Source organism: Arvicola amphibius, chromosome X (assembly GCF_903992535.2).
Source record: "Arvicola amphibius chromosome X, mArvAmp1.2, whole genome shotgun sequence".
NCBI classification, from domain to species: domain Eukaryota; kingdom Metazoa; phylum Chordata; class Mammalia; order Rodentia; family Cricetidae; genus Arvicola; species Arvicola amphibius.
In genome coordinates this window covers 54,276,397-54,298,414 of record NC_052065.1, presented here as the reverse complement: position 1 = coordinate 54,298,414, position 22,018 = coordinate 54,276,397, and the positions used below count along the sequence as shown (strand labels likewise).

Sequence of the window (22,018 nt, the reverse complement as noted above, 5' to 3'; positions counted from 1 at the left end):
CATGTATAAAGAGCTTGAAAAACCTGCAATCTGATCCCAAATTAGTTTTGCAAACTCTTTCCTTATTTTATTCCACTCGCCATTCCATGTACTCCCTACTTGGCTCAAAGAACATCAATGCACTAATCTCCCATCTTTCCTTACAGCCATTTCTTTTTCTTCCCAGAATGTTTACCTCCCCCTCCTGCAATTACTTTCTCCCACCCTTTTCTCATAAATATCTGTTTATTCTCACAAGCACAACTGGAGTGCTTTCTTCTCCATGTGTCCCTCCTTAGCATTTGGTCAGAGTCCATTCCACTTTGTTTGGTTTGTTTGAATTTTTAATCACTACAGACCATATTCCACTTTGTTTGTTGAAAGGCTGGTAAACATCACTGAGGTTTATTCACCTCAGTGTCCTTTCAACCACCACAGCCTTGCATCTGTCACACAATGAATAGCACCAAGTTCATGGTCATGTTTACTCAGCAAGTGAATGAATGCACTACTTTTTCCTTGTTACTACTGAAGGCTCAGAAGAAATCCTGATTAATGTGTTGCCAAGCACCAGGGCTTCTTTAATTCCTCGCTGCACATCCTCAGCCTTGTATTTATGTCCTGACCCTTGTACTTCTTTCTCAAGTATCTTGTATGTGGCCTGAGTGCAAAATTGTATCACCTGGATGAAGAGTGTCAATTGTAGTCAATTCACAAGATTATAAAGCTGGAAAATAACTTGGTGGCGTTCATTTGTCTCTTGTTTTTTTTTAAAGAAATGAAGAATTAAGGATTATAGGGGTTAAGCATCTGTATCATATTGTTATCCTGGTCAGAACTAGGTCTCAGGAAACTTTTCCAGGTTTCTTTATTTAATCAAAATATAATTGAATTATTTCTCCCCCCTTTCCTCTTTCCCACCCCTCTCATGTTCTCCCTTCTTCCCAAATTTGTGACTTTCTCTTATTTACTTATTGTTGTTTTACATATATGAACAAACATATAAACATAACCTGTTGAGTCCACTCAGTATTGTCTGCACCCCTAGATGAAGAGCTACAAGCAATTAACAGCTATTAAGAGGGGGAGATATAGCCTTTCCAAGGGATGAACACCCCTGATAGGTTATGCAGTATACCAAATGATCAGCCCTAGAGATTTACACATGCAAGTTTTAGAGACTTTTCAATTTCATTTCCTTTGTAAACAGTCACATTCTAGTAGCTGTGAACAGAAAAGTGAACCAATGGTGCCACACAGTGGTTGATAGGTTTAGCTTCAACTAATGAATTTTTCTTTCAATTAAAAAGTGGGATACAGATCTAAACAGAATTCTCAACAGAAGAAGCTCAAGTGGTCAAAAGACATTTAAGCAATTGTTCAACATCCTTTGTCATCAGGGAAATACAAATCAAAACAACTCTGAGATACCATCTTACACCTATCAGTATGTCTAAGATTATAAAAATTGATGCCAGCTTATGCTGGAGAGGATGTGGAGTAAGGGGAACATTCCTCTACTGCTGGTGGGAGTATAAACTTGAACAGTCACTTTGGATATCAGTATGGTGGTTTCTCGGAAAATTGGGAATCATCCTATCTCAATCCCATCTATACCACTCCTGGGCATATACCCAAAGGATGCATAAATCAAACATCAAGGACATTTTCCCAATGATATTCATAACAGCATTGTTTGTGATAACCAGAACCTGTAAACAACCTAAATGCCCCTCAACTGAAGAACGGATAAAGAAAATGTGGTACATTTACACAATGGAGTACTACTCAGTGGGAAAAAAAACAATGACATCTTGAAATTTGCAGGCAAATGGATGGAACTAGAAAAAAAAACATTCTGAGTAAGGTAACTCAGACCCAGAAAGAAAAGCATGGTATGTGCTCACTCATAAGTGAGTATTAGAAAGACAAGCATGGTATGTACTCACTCATAAGTGAGTATTAGACAAGCATGGTATGTACTCACTCATAAGTGAGTATTAGACAAGCATGGTATGTACTCACTCATAAGTGAGTATTAGACAAGCATGGTATGTACTCACTCATAAGAGTATTAGAAAGACAAGCATGGTATGTACTCACTCATAAGTGAGTATTAGATGCAAAGCAAAACAAAGGCTAACCAGGCTACAATCCACAACCCCAGAGAAGCTAGGTAAAAAAAGGACCTGAAGAGGGACACACATGGAGGACCCCAGGAAAGGGAAATAGTTAAGATCTGCTGGGTAAACTGGGAAGAGGGTAGAAAGGAGGGCATAGGGAATGGGAATAAGAGGAATCAAGATGGTGAAGTGGAGAGGGGGAGCAATGAAAGAGATTATCTTGATAGACAGAGCCATTATGGGGTTAGGGAGAAACTTGGTGCTAGGGAAATTCTCAGGAATACACAAGGATGACCCCAGCTAAGACTCCTAGCAATGGTGGTACCTAAACTGGCCTTTCCCTATAATGAGATTAGTGACTACCCTAATTGTCATCATAGAACCTATGGAAGCAGATGCTCTGATCCGTAGCCAAGCACTGGGTTGAGCTTCTGGAGTTCAGTTGACAAGAGGGAGAAAGGATCATATGAGCAAAGGGAGAGTCAAGATCATGATGGGGAAAACCACAGAGACAGCTGACCTGAGCAAATGGGAGCTCAGAGACTCTGAACTGACTTCTGGGAAACCTACATGGGACTGAACTAGGTCCTCTGAATGTGGGGGAGAGTTATGTGACTTGATATGTTGGGGGGCTGGCAGTGGGACCAGGACTTATCCTGGATGCATGAACTGGTTTTTTGGAGCCCATTCCCTATGGTGAGACACCTTGCTCAGCCTTGATACTGTGGGGAGTGGCTTGGTCCTGCCTCAACTTGGTATGCAAGACTTGGTTGACTCCCAAGGGAGGCCTTACCTCCTCTGAGAAGTGGATGGGAATGGGATGGGGAGGTGAGGAAGCAAGAGAAAGGGAGGGAGTAGGAACTGGGGCTGGTATGTAAAATGAAAAAAAAGTTTTAGATTAAAAATTGTTAATGGTTTATCTCAAAAAACATAAGAATAAAGTGAAACTTCCAGTCCTTGCAGGGTTTCTCATCTGAAGGATGGGGGCAGGAAAAGGAGACCATCTCTGGGAATAATGAACAAGATATCTAGATAGCCTTAGCTTTGGCATTATAAAGTAGTACCCAACTATACTGTTTAGACTCTTCTCTAACTTGTATGGAGACTGGGGTACAGGACACAGTACAGAAGCCCAAGACGTTCCAAAAGGAACTTGGAAAGGAGCACTCAGCTCTTCTCTGACACAGCTTCAAAGGGTACTTTTAGAGTTTGTGCTGCTGGCCTGGCTGCTTCCCAAAGTTTGCTGTTGTTGTTGTTCTATCTGACTTGCCAAGAGCTGGCTTTCCAGACTGATATGGGATTTTCTCCCCAGAATAGCAGATAAAGATCCACCCTCACATACTTCGAATAGAGGTTTTACTAAATTGATTTGAAAATTTGGAAGCTGGGACTTTCTCTATTTTTCTTGCACAGGAAACTGAACTTTGGCTGTTCCTTAAGCCATCCTGGTCCAGCTCCTCATAGGAATCTTCTATATTGCATGTAGGCCCGAGGAAACAGAGTTAATAATATAAGGCAAAAGAAGGGAAAGGGAACAAACATTTTTTTTTATTTTTATTAAGCTCTACATTTTTCTCTGCTCCCCTTCCTGCCTCTCCCCTCTCCCCTTAAATTCTCCCCCAAGGTCCCCAAGCTCCCAATTTACTCAAGAGTTCTTGTTTTTTCTACTTCCCATGTAGAGTAGATCAATGTAAGTCTCTCTTAGTGTCCTCATTGTTGTCTAAGTCTCTGGAATTGTGGTTTGTAGCCTGGTTTTCTTTGCTTTATGTTTAAAAACCACCCACGAGTGAGTACATGTGATAATTGTCTTTCTGTGTCTGGGTTACCTCACTCAAAATAATGTTCTCAAGCTCCATCCATTTTCCTGCAAAATTCAAGGTGTCATTATTCTTTCTGCTGTGTAGTACTCCATTGTGTAAATGTATCATGTTTTCCTTATCCATTCTTCAGTCGAGGGGCATTTAAGTTGTTTCCAGGTTCTGGCTATGACAAACAATGCTGCTATGAACATAGTTGAGCACATGTCCTTGTGGCATGATTGAGCATCCTTTGGATATATACCCCAAAGTGGTATTTCTGTGTCTTGAGGAAGATTATTTCCTAATTTTCTGAGAAATCGCCACACTGACATCCAAAGGGTGCATTCCCACCAGCAATGCAGAAGTGTTCTCTTTTCTCCACAACCTCTCCAGCATAAGTTGTCATCAGTGTTTTTGATCTTGGCCATTCTTACAGGTGTAAGATGGAATCTCAGAGTTGTTTTGATTTGCATTTCTCTGATGACTAAGGATGTTTAACATTTCCTTAAGTGTCTTTCAGCCATTTTAGATTCCTCTGATGAGAGTTCTCTGTTTAGGTCTGTACTCCATTTTTTATTGGATTATTTGTTCCTTTGATGACCAATTTCTTGAGCTCTTTGTATATTTTGGAGATCAGTCATCTGTCTGATGTAGGGTTAGTAAAGATCTTTTTCCATTCTGTAGGCTGTCGTTTTGTCTTGTTGACCATGTCCTTTGCACACCTTCAAACACCTGATTTTTGACAAAGAAGCCCAAAATATCAAGTGGACAAAAGAAAGCATATTTAACAAATGGTATTGGCATAACTGGATATCAACATGTAGAAGAATGAAAATAGACTCATATCTATCACCATGCATAAAACTCAAGTCCAAATGGATCAAAGGCCTCAACATAAAGCCAGCTACACTGAACCTCATAGAAAGGAAAGTGGGAAGTACACTTGAATGCATTGGCACAGGAGACCACTTCCTAAATAGAACTCCAGCAGCACAGACACTGAGAGAAACAACTAATAAATGGGACCTCCTGAAACTGTGGGATTGCTAGAACATAGTAAGTTATCTCCATTTTATAAATAAAGAAATTGAACCTATTTTAGTTTTATAAAGTCCCACTTGTTAATTCCTGGGTAAATGGAGTCTTGTTCAAAAAATCCATTCCTACCATATGTAGGTATAGTGTACTTCTGGCAGTTTTGGTGTTTCAGATTTCACATCTAGGTCGTTGATACATTTGGAGTTAGTTTTTATACAAGGTGATAGATATGAGTCTAATTTAATTCTTCTGCCTGTGGACATTTGGTTTACCAGCACCATTTTTTGAAGATGCTGTCTCTTTCCTCCAGAGTATCTTTTTTTTGACTCTTTGTTGAATATCAAATGGCCGTAGTTACAAGTACTTATATTTGGATCTTCCATTTTATTCCATTGGTCTGAATGTCTGTTTTGTACAAGCAACATCACGTTTTGATTACTATATACTATGTCTATCTCTGCCTGTCTTAGAACTCACAGAAGAGATCTGTCTGCTTCTGCCTCCCTGAGTGCTGGGATTATACTATGTGCCGCCACTACCTGACTTCTCAATCTTTCTTCACAGATTTTTCAGTTTTCAAAAAATAAAAATTTTACAGCTAAGGAAACAAATTGAGTGAAGAAGAAAACCTCAGAGTGGGAAAGAACATTCTCCAACCACACATCTTATAGAGGATTAATATCCAGAATATACAAAGAACTAAACAAAAACAAAACAAAAATTTTTTTTGTTTTGTTTTGTTTTTTTGTTTTTCAAGACAGGGTTTCTCTGCAGCTTTTTTAGAGCCTGTCCTGGAACTAGCTCTTGTAGACCAGGCTGGCCTCGAACTCACAGAGATCCGCCTGCCTCTGCCTCCCGAGTGCTGGGATTAAAGGCGTGTGCCACCACCGCCTGGCAACAAAAAAAAATTTAAAAAAGTTTATAGAAACAAATATCCCAATTAAAAATGGGCTATTGTCAGGGTCATGGTGGCACATACTTTTAATCCCAGCACTTGGGAGGCAGAGGCAGGTGGATCTCTGTGAGTTCAAGGCCAGTCTGGTCTACAGAGTGAGCTTCAGGACAGCCAGAACTACACAGAGAAACCCTGTCTCAAAAAAAAAAAAACAAAACAACAACAATAACAAAATTCCGGGTTTTGTTTCTAAACAGAGAATTCTCAGTAGAAGAAATAAAAGTGGCCGTGAGCTACCTAAAAGTGTAAAGTTTTTTTTTTTTTCTGCCCGATAAGCCTCTCCACGATGCAATAATCCAAATCAGACCAAATCAAACCAGATTCGAAAAAACCCAGGTGTAATGGATGCTATTGCTCCTGGGTTCAGGACCATCCCCACCCCTGGAAGGAAGACCAGGACACCACAGAGAGGGGAAAGGAGAACCAGAAAGACCACAGGTGTGTTCTCTGGAGGGCAGTGTAAATCGCCTGTGGGTGTAGAGCCTTGACCCTCTCTGGGGGAGGGGTCACCATCTGTTGGGCTTCTCAGAGGTGGAGTCTGGACTGTGGCAACTCCCAGGGAAGAAGACTTGGGATGGATGCCAGGGGCTAGGGTGATGCTTCCAACCAGACATCCCAGACTCCTTGGATATAGGGGCGTTGGCTCAAGTCTGGCTACTTCCTGCAGGCATGGGGTGACATGGGGGAGGAGAGAATTGGGAGTTGGTGGACTCACCTCAGCTAGAGGTGTGACTGGAGAGGCATCCAGTTTACTGCCATCCTGGAGACCTCAGGCATCTGTTCCTTAAGGGAGATGAGAAGGCAGGTGGCTAGGAGAAAAAATATATTGTTATTATTGGCCCTATGGATGGGGCTAGTCATGGGAAGGGTCATTAACTGCCAGAAAGAATGGGACAGAGAAGCGTCCTGGTTGTACAGGAAAGGCATGGGTGAATAAGTGAGACACAAGAGCAGATGTGACATTTTAAAACCAGATTTTAGTTGGTAAGTGTTCTTTTGAGCCAGGAGAGTTGGTACCAATGGTGAATTCCCAGGAGCTAGTGCAGGTGTTGGTGCTAACTGGAGGGCCCTTTGTAAGTTGGTCTTGGCCCAGACAGCAGGAGTGACCTGTAAAATATGCTTGAAAATGGGTGGGATTAAAATAGGCTCTGGAGACTGTTAGTTTTATCAGACCTAAGTTTTGATACAGCAGTAAAACTCTTCCTAGGACCCTTTGGTATCTGTAAGACAATTGGAACAGGAACATTTTAGAAGACAATTAAAGGGAATTTGGATCTCTGGATCTTTGAAGATACATTTGAAGATACATCTTGGACTATGAAGTCTGTGAAAGAGGCACACCTGTCTGTATTTTTAGTAGGAAATTTAACAAATCCGGTAATGAGTTACAAGTACCTTAAGTCATCAAATGCCACTAGACAGATCTGGGAGGGATAAATGAGCAGAAATGAGACTTTTTTTTGGCTAAGCAAGCAATCCCAAGTTTTTCCATAGTAGTCTTTGGCAAACACCAGTCTAAGAAGCAGTACTTGCCAAGAGTCCAGGAGGTCTGAAGATTTTCCTGTGGGGGGAGGATCTAGTCTACCTGTCTTGGCAAGATGAGATGATCGATCCCCTGGTACAATGTCCAGAAAGCTGATGAGGTAGAAGGCCGTTTTTTGCTGTGTGGGTGGCTTTGCCTCCAGGCAGAAGGTCTTTTGCAACCATGAATTTTTTTGGAGGAGCTATAGGATGCTGCAGGAGCTGGCATGTCTTGGTGTTAGAAGCTCTTTTGTTAAATGACGTACTCTCAGATTTGTAAGGCACTTGAGAATCAGGGTATCATTATCTGTTAGTTATATTTAAATTAAGTATATAAGTTAAATTTAGACAAATATTTTATCCACCTAGTTACAGCTTACCAATGCTAGAGGAGGCAAGATTAGAAGGAATATTTTAATAAATCAAAGAATATTGTAGGCGGAATGTCTCCTTGTTAAGTCCAGCATATGTGGGTACTCTTACCAAAGATGGCACTGAAGTCAAAATAGAAGCTACTCACATGTTTGTATTTTTTTAGAGCTGTTGTAATCTGGAGTTACAAGTTTTATAGATCTTAAAACATGCACGCATACACACAGAGAAATAAGACAAGCATACTATGGAAACAAACACACATACATACATAGACATAAAAGAAGCATAGTGTGGCCATATTATTTTAACAGATAGACAAATAAAACTTTTTTAGGAACCTGTGTCAGCTGACCAACTTAAAAATTCTGGTGTAGATGGCATAAGCCAGGGAAGTACACAGGTGGTCCCATTAAGGACCAGATTAGCAGACGCTGCGAGAGAGAACAAAAACATAAGGATGGAATACCTATACAGTTTTAGAGTGGAAGCACAGGGGGAAATGGATCTGTTGTAGAGAGTAAACAGTGAAAGAAGTGGGGAGGGGGACTGGGAAGGGGGAGCAGGAACACAGTATCCAGAAACCATGGGCATATAGGGGCTTGGGGGCTTGTTTGTTTTGTTAGGTGTTAAGGGATTTACAGTGTCAGATAACCCCAATTTAAAAGGAGTTTTTGTAAAAAGCAGCCCAAGGGCATTTGAGGATCCAGCTTCGAATTGAAGGTGCCCATCTTACAAGTCTGTGCTGAGATTTGGGACTCAAAGCCTAGAACAATGCATCCGCTGTGATAGACTCTTGAGTCGAAAGCAGAGGTGTGTGGGAAATTCCTTGGAAGGACATCTCCTGCCTGAAGGAGTAACAAGGGTAAGGATTACCTTGCCTCTTTTGGTCAGGTTGGGTGCCTGGCACAAGCCCGTGACTTCAACAGACCACCCAACAAATGAATAGGCCCTGGGCCCTAATGGCAGCGACTTGAGAATGGAGACTCACCCAGATGAAGCTGATCTTAGCCTGATGGAGGACATGGGCGAGAAGAACATTTTCCAACATGTAGCCCTGGGCCAGTAGGAAAAAACAGCTCCCTCGGTGGGACCTCCAGATGTAAAATTTTTATGGCCCAATAAAGCTCTCCACAGACTCAATAATACAAATCAGGCCAAATCAAACCAAATTAGAAAAAGCTTAGGTTTAATGGGTGCCAGCGCTCCCAGGTGGCTTTCCAGTCCCCCCAGAAAGAAAGACCAGAAAACATGGAGAGGGGAAAGAAGGACTGGGAAGACTACATGCTCATTCTCTGGGGTGAAGGGGCAGTTTAAATAGCCTGTGGGAGTGGTCTTGACCCTCTCTAAGGAGGGGTCCCCGTTTGGTGGGCTTTCTCAGAGGTGGAGTCTGGACTGTGGCAACTCCCAGGGGAAGGGGCTTGGGATAGGTGCCAGGGACTGGGGTGACACTTGCAACCAAACAAAAGTATTCATCATCCTTCACAATTAGGGAAATGCAAAAATCAAAACAAAACAAAACAAAAACCAAACAAAACTGCACCCCAAAATGGCCAAGATCAACAAAACAACTGATAGTAAATGCTGCTGAGGTTATGGAGAAAGAGGAAATGTTTCAGGGAATGAAAACTGTGCAGCCACTCTGGAAATCATTACAAGAAATTCTCAGAAAAGTAAAAAGAAATCTACGATATGACCTATCAATGTAGCCCCGCTTGAGACAGACCCTTGGGTCAGAACTTTACCTGGTAAGCCACAGCCATGTGGCAGTACACAGATTAATGGAGATGGGATAGTTTAGAATACAAGAGTTAGCCAGAAATATGCTTAAGCTATTGTCCAAACAGTATTGCAAATAATATGGTTTTTGTGTGATTATGGCAGGGCTGAGCAGCAGGGAACTAACTAGCAGCCTCCTATAAGACTCATCCGTTGATGGTAACTAGTATTAGAACCTAGTACTATTTACCATGTCTGATACTAGCAACCTAGTCAGCATCCTTGTCATGAATATTAGAAGAGAATTTTTTATCTTCACTTTGCTAGATTAGCATAGTTCCTAATCACATTGTATATCTTATCCTTATGACTACAGCCAAGTGTAGTTATCACCTCTCAACAAAGAAGTCTCTCATTGCATCCAGTGGAGAACATCACAGAAAACCACAAGTGGACACAAAGCAGAGATCAGTGATAATGGGGATTACAGGTTCAATGGATACATCTACATCATAGCTCATGCATCTATGGCTCAGGGAACTTAGTGGAAGAGGGGACAGAAAGATAGTGAGAGTCAGAAAACCAGAAACTCCACTGGGAAACAGTCTCTCATAGAAATGGCTGCATGAAAAAGATCTGAACGTTAGTATATTAATAGATATGCTAGCACAGAAGGGGAATTATCTCTCATGGTATCTCACCCCTGGACAAAGAACTATAAGCCACTGATGAGAAAGTTGGCCTTTCTCTGGGATAAGTCCTGTAATTTGTTGTCTGGTTAGAAAATCTCACAGAACCTACGGCGGGTATCTGCAACACTTGGGAATCTGAGCTGCATTTTGGAAAGAAATGGGCAAAGTGCCCAGGAGTTGAGTCTTCTGGCTTCCCAAGGTTGAGGTCACTGGGACTCTACATTAGCTTCTCCCTGACCCATTGTGTATACCACAAACCTGTGGGGGGAGTGACCCTGGACTTCACAAGTTCTTTAAGCAACAGCAGTGGAAGAGAGGCTGCGTTCAGGCCCCATGGTTCCCCCTGGAGTCACAGACTTTGTGAGCAGCTCCACGAAGTCCCATAATGTTTCTGTCCAAGTTGCCTTGGAGGAGTGCAGCCTTGTTGCTTGGCTTGCACTTCATGGACTGTAATAGCCAAATTTGTGTGAAAAAATAGTAAAATGGTGCAAGCTTCCTTTTGTTTCTAGTGAGTGAACCTTGAATGTTGTATATTCAGAACCCTCTAAGTACCACCTGGAACCAAGAGCAGCCTGAACAGCTCCTTCTGAGGGTTTGGCCACCTGAAGTTGATGGTAGGATGGAGGTCATTAGAGCTAAGAAGAGTAGGAGAATGGAGGGCAAGAATGAGGATACCAGGCACCAAAATATAGCGGGAGAGGGGAAGTCATTGTAATGCTAAAAAGCACATAGGGCAACTACAGTCTAAAAGAGCAATTTCCATATTTCCAAATAATGACAGTAGAAAGTTGAAAGAACCAAAAGGGCTAATTACCCAGACTGGATGAGCACACATTAAATACAGGTATTGAATTATAATACTTTACTCTAAAATAAGTACAAATATCATATATCAATTAAAAAATAAAAGAAAGGAAATAACACCAGAATCTACTCCTGGATCTGAAACAGAATCTCCATTTTACACAGGCACACACACACATCACACAAATGAACGCATGGGAACACATACTCGTACAGACATGCATTCACAAGCACACATATGCCTATCCATTATCCACAGACTGGAGCCTCTGGAATAGAGAAAAGTGAGGAGGATAGTGGTTTAGGGGGTTAGCACACAGGAAGCAGGCATGCTGTCTTACACCTACCTAGAAAGGGGGGTCTTTAAGTCAGGATCCACGGGAGGAGCAGGGGGCCCTGAAACCCTGGCATATACCTACCATCTCCATGCTTGAAACCATACACACACAAAGAACCAAAAGTGGACACAGCAGGTTGCATTTATATATTTGTGCGCACACACACACATACCCATATAGTAATTGGGGGAAAAGGACTATCAATTTGAGAGTTGGTAGAACAAGGAAAGAGTTGAAAGGAAGGGACTTGGAGAAGGCTGGGAGGAGGAAAAGGATGAGGGAAAGCAATGCAATTAAAAATAAGAATAAGAGGAAAAAAGAGAATTTACCTGATGAATAGGAAAAATATGTAACATTTTATAGGCTACTGTACAAAATAAAACTATACACAATTTTGTAAGCATAAAAACTTAGGTATACTAATGAAAGTTACATAGGTGTAACAGTGGTGAGAAGATGAAGCACATTCATAAAAAATAGGCACAGAGCAAAATGTGTACACACACACACAGACATATATATATATATATATATATATATATATATATATATATGGTGGAGAATCATGCCTTGTATTAGAAACCTAGCTAACTTCCAGAGGCCAATGAAGTCATGCATATAAGATAATCCACTACCACCACTTTGCTGGACCAGCATAATTCCTAACTACTTCTGTATCTTATTCTTATACTCACAGATAAGTGTAGTTCTTACACTCATCAAAGAATCTTCTTTTCTACAGAAAATGAAGACCATCAGTGAAAAACACAACTAGACACAGTGCAGAGACCAATGGATCCAGTTCCAGTGGTTACATCTACATCATAGCTTCTGCATCTATGGCTCAGTATCACAGAAAGGGTGTTGGGAAAAATCGTAAGAGCTAGAATACCAGGACATTGTCTGTGACACAATTCCTCACAGAAATGGCTGCATAAACAAGATCTAAACAATGGTAATACAAAATGACATGTTAATAAGGAAAGGGAAAAATTTCGTGTGGCCAAATCTGTAGACAAAGAACTATGAACTACAGGCAAATCCTAACTGTTGTCTTTCCCAGGGATGATCCCCCATAATGGTTGTGACAGTTTGAATGTAATTGGGCCCCCAAAATCTCATAGGCAGTGGCTTGGTTGGAGTGTGTATGGTCTTGTTGGAGGAAGTATGTTACTGTGGGAGTGGGCTTTGATGTTTTCTATGCTTAGGGTATCACTCACTGTTTCAGAAACTTCCTGTTGTTTGCAAGATGTAGGACTCTCAGTTCAGCACCATGTTTCCCTACACACTGCTATGATGATGATAATAGATCACACTTCTGAAACTATAAGCAAGTCCTCCCTGCAATTAAATGTTTTATAAGAGTTGCTGTGGTCATAGTGTCTCCTCACAGCAATAGAAACCCTAACTAAGACAGTGGTTCTGCAATATAAAGTGGTCAGTCCTGAAACAATATACACACAAACAGCAAAAATGGGTGCAGAAAGTTGTATTTTTATATTTATGCATTTCATATATACATATGTATGTAACAGTATTAATCAAAGAACAAGTGGTTATCTATCATTCTGGGAGTGGGGTGGGTATGGAAATGGTTGGAAGGAAGAGTACCTGGGAAGAGCTGAAGGGAGAAAAGTGATTTTTTTCTATTTTAATTAAATTTTTAAGGTAGATTGAACATCTGGGATCAATGAAATTTTATTTTCCGGTGCTGGGGATCAAACTCACATCCCTGCATATTTGAGATGAGTAAGCTTGTACCTCTGAGCTCTATTCTCAGCCCAAGAAATTAACTTAATTAAGTTAGAATACCAGTGATGAAGGTATCTGACATAATTCTAATGATGCTCAAGTCCTAATTTATTTTCTGTCCCCAAACAACAATTTTCAGTGACTGGGTAGAAGAATTTAAATATCTGCAACAACGACCACCATCCAAGACAAGCTTTGTTCCAAGCCCACGACCTATTAGGTATGGGTTCAGAACCAGGAAACCAAGATAATTAGACTGAGGTTATAATACAGCTGGCATTTTCTTTGGGGGTACTTACAATTTCTATGTAGGGAGTAAATTATTTTAGCTGCTTTGTACCAGACAACTCTTCATATTATTGCAAAATCAAGACTTAGGGGAAAGGAATGAAAATCATTTATTAAAAAAGAAATATACCAAGGGGTGCTCAACACAAGCCTTATTCTAGCTAGACAAGAAGATGGACTGGGGAGAGGTGGGAGAGGTGGAGTGGAGCTAAGGTGGGAAGGAAAGCATAAATCTAGCTAATTCCCTTGAACTAAGATGACCCCAAGAACATTCCGGCCATCTTGGAATTAGGTTTTGATATGCTGGTAAGAAGTGATAGTATTGAGCTTTACCACAGATTGAGATGCTGTTCCTGTTGGGCCACTTTAAGGTGACCACCCAGGCTAGTAACTGCTACATTGCAAATAAACTCCTTGTCGACTGTTGAAGTCTGAAACGAAAAAGAGGAACTCAGCTCCCTTCTAGCCCGAGCAACTATTTTGGTGTTCTGAACAGGGAGAAGTGTTCTCCAGAACAAGTGAAGTAATTTTGTCAATGCTGTTATTACATAACTAACGCTCACCCCATATATAATTAATATTAGCAGGAAACTTGGTGACCAGAGACATCGTTTTACCTTTATCACATCAAATCTTAGCTGACCACTTGGTTAGTTTTTGGTCAAGTTGATTCACCTGATTGTTTCAGGGTAAAACAATCAGCCACGTTTCTCGACGTGAAACTTACAGAATCCACAGTTCATTGAACTTAAGTTCCTGCTTTTCTTCTTGGTTTCTTATTTCATAGACACTAAATCTTTTTTTTCTTTTTTTCTTCTTTTTTATTTTTATTTTTTTATTTTTAATTAAAAGTTTCCACCTCCTCCCCTCCTCCCATTTCCCTCCCTCTCCCCCGACCCCCCCCTCCCTCTCCAGTCCAAAGAGCAGTCAAGGTTTCCCTGCCCTGTGGTAAGTCCAAGGTCCTCCCCCCTCCATCCAGGTCTAGGAAGGTGAGCATCCAAACAGACTAGGCTCCCACAAAGCCAGTACATGCAGTAGGATCAAAACCCAGTGCCATTGTCCTTGGCTTCTCAGTCACTCCTCCTTCATAGACACTAAATCTAAGTCTGACTTTGTTTTCTGTATTCTCACTTAACCTGATGATGATCAGTAGAGAGGACAGAGGCATTTTTTTGTGTCTGTCTTGTGCCCACAATCTCATGGATGTTCCCTCTACAACCCTACCAGTATTGAGTGTAACCTGTAAGGAGAAGATCTTCTGCTCTTTCCTTTTCCACCCCAGGGAAATATGCTACTCAAGCACTTCTGTTTTGTGATGCTGGAGATAGAAACCAATACGTTGAAAATGTTAAGCAAGCACTCCACTGAACTACATCCTCAGGTCACATCCATAGAAATATGAAAGGGGTCTGATTTATTAATTCATGGATAGTTCCTCTATACATAGTTGCCCTTCTGCTACCATGGACTCTGTCTCATTCAGCATACCCATTTCCAGCTCACTCAATGACTTTGGCAAGAACCTCCTGTCTCTGGGGAGACCCAAGGAAGGAATAAGAATGGAGGAATGGATGATTCCCTCTCTGTGTGTCTCTGTCTGTCTACCTCTCTACCTCTGCCTCTCACACTCTCTCTTTCAAGGTCACCCAGGTTGATCTCAAACTCATTGCAATCCTCCCTCCTCAGCCTCCTGCATACTGGGATTACAAAGATGAGCCATTGCGCCTGACTTCCTTTCCCTCTCTTGACCTCGTGGAACATTTGGTGGAGGTGTAGAATGTTCTTGTTCCTTGCAAGGTCCTCTAAGTCTTGTTTCAAAAGAAAAAGAAAGCGAGGGATATTGTTCTTCCCTTTCCCTTTTTAAATAGTGTTTTTTCCAACTTTAAAGACTAGATTTATTTGTAGAAAAACACAAAAATCCTTAACCAAAAGGATGAGATTTTACTTCTCAAGACATCTCTCAAGTCATTTTTCATAGAATATATTTTTGTAAAATTTCATAGAAGAAATTTTGCATGTATTCAAGAGTGGTACAAAAATCAACCCCTGTTTTTTTTTTTTTTTACTTTTTTAAATTGATTTTTATTGAGCTCTACATTTTTCTCTGCTCCCCTCCCCTTCAACCCTCTCCTAAGGTCCCCTTGCTCCCAATTTACTCATAAGATCTTGTCTTTTTCTACTATGCATGTAGATTAGATCCATGTATTTCTCTCTTAAAGTCCTCATTGTTTTCTAGGTTCTCTGGGATTATGATTTGTAGGTTGGTTTTCTGGGTCTGGGTTACCTCACTCAAAACGATGTTTTCTAGCTCCATCCATTTGCCTGCAAAATTCAAGGTGTCGTTATTTTTTTTTTCTGCTGTGTAGTACTCCATTGTGTAAATGTACCACATTTTCCTTATCCATTCTTGGGTCGAGGGGCATTTAGGTTGTTTCCAGGTTCTGGCTATGACAAACAATGCTGTTATGAACATAGCTGAGGACATGTCCTTGTGGCACAGTTGAGCATCCTTTGGATGTATACCCAAAAGTGGTATTGCTGGGTCTTGAGGAAGCCAACCCCTGTTTTTATTTTAACAGAGAGACAAAGTAGGGGAGTGGGACACAACAGCTTCCTTTTGGATGCAACTATCTAGAAGGGAAATAGACACGAGGAGAGCAAGCTACCTTTTCATTGTCTACAACCAATGTTTTTTTTTTTAATTTATTCAACCGTGGGTATCTCTCTAAAAGCCTTCCGTGTAAGTGACTTGCTATGCCCACTGATGCTGCACACTAAACAAAGCTCCTACACAGCAGGCCTAGGGCTTACACATTAAGACCAAGATATCATTTGTCTACAGGTGCCCTGACTTCCCACAACAGGGAAGCTTGCCATATTTGGAGCTGATCAAAGCAGACAGGCTAAGAACTGTGCTGTGAGAGAAACCGGGACCTTGTTCAATGTTCTGTGCATTATCCTTTATTCCTAAGGTAAAGTTAAGAAGCCAACCCTCCTAAAGCAAAAAACCACACACTGTAGGTCACATTATAAAAGCAAGCACTGGCATAGGATTCGAGTGAAAGAAACTTGTAGAAGAAGCCTTAAAAACCCCGCAATCCAGGCTGAAGACCTCCCAACTCAACTCTCTCCTTTTATGCACCCCTCCCTATTCACCACTCAAGTCCAGCGACTTAAGTACTCTGACCTCCCTGTGGAGGGGTGTGAACACACCACAAGCAGGCAGACAGGGATGGGAATCAAAGAAACCACAGAGCTGGTTTGCTTGAGAAAAGCAGTGATTCCTCAGACCCCAGCTTCTGGTTGCCAAGATAAGATACCCGTGAGAGCAGGTGTGTGACTTCCAGACACTGCTTTTGGAAGGCCAATAGTGTCATCAAGAACACGAGATGAGCAGAGTAGCAAGGATTTAAAAACAATGTGGATATATCCTAGCCTTTAGAAAGGACAGTGTTTAGAAGGGGCAAAACCAGGACACACAAGGCTGAAAGTTCCCACATCTTCTAAGTGCTTCCTCATTCAAAAGGATAGGTAATATGGATCAACTCCCTAAAGCCTTTCAAACCACCATTGAGACTGAGTTTCCCATTCATTTAGTCTCCAAGCACATCTAATTGTTAGTGGCCTGTAGACTCACTCCCAACTACCCCCTGGGAGTTAAAAAGAAAACAATTCCCTCTAGGATGGCCCCAGTTAAGTCAGAATTAAAGTAGAAGGTCTGTCAGCATCCTGGAGACTGAAACAACTTGAGAGACTAGATCCACCTTTCTAAGGATGGGCAGTTTATTCAATCAATGTTTGGGAATTTCTGGTTGCCGTGATAGGATAAGAATTAAAAGGTGTGCTCAGCCTAGATTTAGTAGGGAGGGCCTTGAACCTCCCCCAAAGCAATGTGCCTTACTCTCTCTGAGGATTGGATGGAGGAGGGGAGAGAGTGGGAACTTGAATTGGTATGTATAATGAAAAAAGATAATTTGTTTTCTTTAATAAAATAAAAGAAAAAATACAGAAAAATTTAAAAAAAATCATAAGATAGAGAACTCTCTCTTCTTTGTACCTTTCTCTACTGCCTAACTGATTTGGCTGAGTGAGTCTCACTGTCACTACCTTTCTGCTGAATGGAGCCCCAAGCACTAGTCACAACTGCTTGCCACCATCAGAAGGTATTACAACTTCCCCCTTCACAAGAAGCAGCCACACGTCTCTGGCCACAGTGGCAATTCAATTTTCCTGTTACTTCAATATTTTAAAAGGCTGCAGCAGCATCCAAAAGAATTTCATTTCATTTAAGTTTTTGAAAGTTAAGGAAGGTCTTCAGGTGACAGCGAGTTCTATTTTGTCTTCTCTGGGTAGAGGTTTTGTTGTTCATTTAAAAATGCTATAAAGTTCCAGGCGGCAGCTGGCGGCAGGCAGCGGACTCTGGGAGCAGCCAGTCCCAAGGCAGAGACTCACAGGTCCCGAGCAGGTCGCCCAAGATCCCCAGGCAGTTCACGAGTGTTGGCTCATCCCGGGCCAGCTGGTCCCACCATGTGGCGAGCGGGGAGGGACAGCTCATGGCGGGTTTGGACGTGGTAGGTTTGGACATGGCGGGTAAAAGGTACATAGACACAGTAGGCAGGTGTAGAACTGGACATTTATTACTTAGAGGAGAGAAAGGGAGAGAGAAGGAGAAGAGAAAGGAGAGAGAGAGACAGACACGCATGCACACACCAAGGGACAGAAAGGGAGAGAGATGCAAGATGGCTGCGAGGGGGGGTCGCTGGGAGTGGCCGTGGCTTGCCCCCTTAAAGGGCCAGAAGAATAACAGGTTTGGTCTGCTCTTAAATGTTCCGGGGTGGAGAAGCTAAGCACAGGATGTAGAGGTCTCCTCAGTGCGGCCACACCCTCATTCTCACCTTCACCATCCACAGAGAGAGCAGCATTCGTTCTTGCAGAGCTTACCTTGGAGGCTGGATTCTTGTCAGATTTCTTTGGCTCAGGTGCAGATGTGGAGTCTCGGTGGTTTTGTGCCATCTTTCCTGGCCAGCTTCCTCCAGTGGTCTTTGTTCTCTCCATTTCCAGGACCACAGCGGGAGTTCCCTCTTTAGCCTCTTGGGACACTCACCCCATCCATTTTATTTTCCTTTTTCCTTGATGGTCGTTCCTCAGAGGGCTGAGCTGGGCCTACTTTCTCTCCACCTCTTGTAGGAAACTGCTCCTCTGTGCCTGAGCTTTGAGATCAAGGAAGAGGGTTCGAGCTTTGCTTCACAAACCAAGCATTCTCATTTGGTGGAGGGACTGGCATAACCTTTAGAGGACGTTCAGCTTTAGAGATTGGAGAGTAACAGTCTTCTTTATTGAGTGTTTCATTTTCTAGAGACTGTTCACTCTCTCCTTCACGTATTTCTGCCAGATGTGGTTGTAGGCCCAGTCTGTGACGACTCACTTCCTGTCCTCCACCATTCTTTTTCCCGAATTTCTTCACTTCACCAACTTGTGCTTCTCTCCTGGGGCCGGCAGTCTAGTTTTGGCTCACATCCAGCTGATGCTACAACTCCTGGTCCTTCTGTAGTTTGTTCTACTTCTCTTTCTCTAGCAGCTGTGTCAACAAACAGGCTTTGTCCCTCTGAAGACAGAAGCCGCTCAACTGCACTGGGAGGTGAAAAGTTTCTGTACCCCAGTAAGCCTCTCCAAATCAGACCAAATCAAACCGAATTAGAAAAAGCTTGTTTAATAGACACCATGCTCCTGGGTGGCTTTCCAGCTACCCAGAGGGGAAATGGGAAAGGAAGACTGGAAAAAAGTGGTTGTTCTCTGTGGGGAGACAGTTTAAATACCCTGTGGGAGTGGTACTGGGCATTTCTGGGGAGAGGTCATTGTTTGGCAGGCTTTCTCAGTGCCAGAGTATGGGACTGAGGCAACTCCAAGGGAGGGGGCCTTGGGATAAAACTTTCACCAGAACATTCCAGACTCTTTGGATATATGGATGCCGGGGGCTGGGGTGAGGCTTCCATACAAACATTCTAGACTCTTTGGATATATGGATGTCAGGGGCTGGGGTGAGGCTTCCATCAAAACAAGAGGTACTAGCAAAGGAATCATTTTCCTTAGGTATACTCCAAGGTTTTAGATTCAGTTGGGTCTTTTTTTTTGGGGGGGGGTCTATCATCATACCTATAATTGTCCCAAAAGTAATCATCTCTGAAGCTCCATGACCAACTGTCCCATGTGTCTGTCATATGGGTCTTCGTAGCTGCCACCACCTCCTCAGTACTCATGGTCCCCATTGTATACACTAGCAAATGCTCTTCTGCCACTAACGTATCCTGGAGTCATAGCCTTGGTCATAGTCTCTGCTGCCTTCTTCATCATAGCTAGCTGACCCCCATAGCAATCCACATCTTGGTTTGTGCAGTCCATTATGTCTCCTGATACCTGTCACAATACTGATTTGAAGATCTTTATGTTTGTCTCCAAAGCTATCATCACCTTTTTAGGTGGGTAGCCATCAACTTGGTCTGTGGCAGGATGGGCCCCACAGTCTGTCTGTTTTGTTAGAATCCCAATTTCTATCCCCACCAAAAACATGATCATCCCTCTCTTTATTCTGTGTTTGGCTAGCAATGTCCACTCAAATTATCCTGTTACCTAGAGACCCTTCATTGTGCCTCAGAGTACTGAGTAGAGAATCCAAGCCCTCAAATTCTGCATAGCCAACTTTCAGCCTGTCTGGATTATTGGGTTCACGTGGTATGCATACAACACTGATATTTCATCGTCTCAAGAATTTCTTAATGGGGTCATCTGTCACATCATAGGGCAGGTTCCTTAGAAAAGTTGGGTGGAGATTTTGGAAGATGACTCTGGTGGATATTGGGTTCTCAAACAGCCTGTGGAGCAGTGGGAAGGATAGGATGGTGGGTTGGAGGTGCCCTATACACATTGCCATCATTACTATGCCAAGTTATTGACACATTTCTTTCCAGATTGTCTGTTTTGTCAGCCCAGGTGACTGGTTGGGAGACACAGGTGTTTCCTCCACCAGTGCCTACATCCCCAGCTGAAGAGTCTGTTAGGGAAATGGTCTTCCCCTTTTTATTCTTTCTTTTTTCTGCTGAGGCAAACATGTTGGGAGAGGGAGAAAGAACACGAGGTAAAAATTGGTTTTTCAAGTTAGGATTTTATTATGGCATTTCTATACATATGTATTAGTTTACTTTCCATACATGTTTTACTATGTGTTGCCCTCTCCTACTGTCATCCTTCCCACCTACTTCTTCTTGCTACATTCATCCCTGTTTGTAGCCCCCCAACATGTATTCCATCACTATTACTTTGCTTCTCTTCAGTGTCCCTTAAGATCTTTTCCTGTGATCCTTTTTCTAGTTTCATCACACACACACACACACACACACACACACACACACACACCCCAAGATTCTATATGTGAAAGAAAGCACTCAGTATTTGACTTTCTAAGTCTAACTCATTTCATTTCACGCAATGATTTCCAGTTCTGCCCATTTTCTGCAAATGTCACAGTTTCATTTTCTTTTCTGTGGAATGTTGTGCATGCATGTCCTTTATCCATGTCCTTTATTTATCCACCTGTCATGTTGGGACCTAATGGAGTCCTGGCCTTCCTACTCACCTCCCCTGTTGGTGACCTTTCCCTTGTTATTCTGGGTTTCTGAGAAACTTGCAAGTTCTGTGCTCTCAGAGTTTTTTTTTCCAACCCTGCTTCCTGAGTATGCATTGCCTTGGCCCTAACCAGAGGATCCAGTGATGAGGTCTCCATCCTGTTGGCCCACCTGTCTGGATTAGGTATAAAACCACCTTGGTGATATACAATAAAGGCTTCTGATTCTGCAACATCAAAAGTGCATGTTCCATTAATTCTGACGTCCTTCGCTTAGACTTGGCTCTAGCTACACTGGCGCGGCACTGTCAATCAATATCTAGGCTAGTTTTATTTCCTAGGTATCGTAAATAGTATAGCAATAAACATGGCTGTGTAGGTATCTCTATGGTATGTCGAGTTAGAGTCCTTTGGGTATATATGGTATAGCTGTACCATATTGTAGTTCTATTTTCTTTTAGTTGTGAGAAGCTTCCATACTATTTCCCATAGTGGTTACAATGGTTAATCTTCATTGCCAAATACGCTGGATTTGGAATTAGTGCAGAACACAAGTCAAAGTATCTATGAGGGTATTTCTGAAAAGGTTTAATTGAGAATGGAAGACTTACCTAGAATGTAGAAGACACTGTCTCCGTTACCTGGGGTACTGAACTGAATGAAAAATGAGAAACTAGGGGTACAGACGAAACCCAGTTGTTAGAGTGCTTGCCTCGTGTGCACAGTCACCTAAAACCAAGCACAGTTGCCCAGTGTACTCCCAGCACTTAAGAGGTAGACACTGGAGGATCAGGAATTCAGGGTCACCCCTGAATATATATTGAATTTAAGGGAAGCCTATCTTGCAGGAGACCCCATCTCAAGGGGAGAAGGGAAAAGAAAAGAGAAGGAAGAAGAGAGAGGAGAGAACAAGTCAAGCAGCAGCATCCGCCTGCATTTGCTTCTTGATTGTAGACACAGCAGAACCCGCTTCCTTGCTCTCCAGCTATCCTCCTGCCTTCCCCACTAGCAACAACTCCA

General features: G+C 42.2%; 1 pseudogene; it reads right to left on the bottom strand.

The window, feature by feature from the left end:
• Positions 1-487: 487 nt before the first annotated feature.
• Positions 488-20,486, bottom strand: LOC119804274 (annotated as a pseudogene).
• Positions 20,487-22,018: the final 1,532 nt, after the last annotated feature.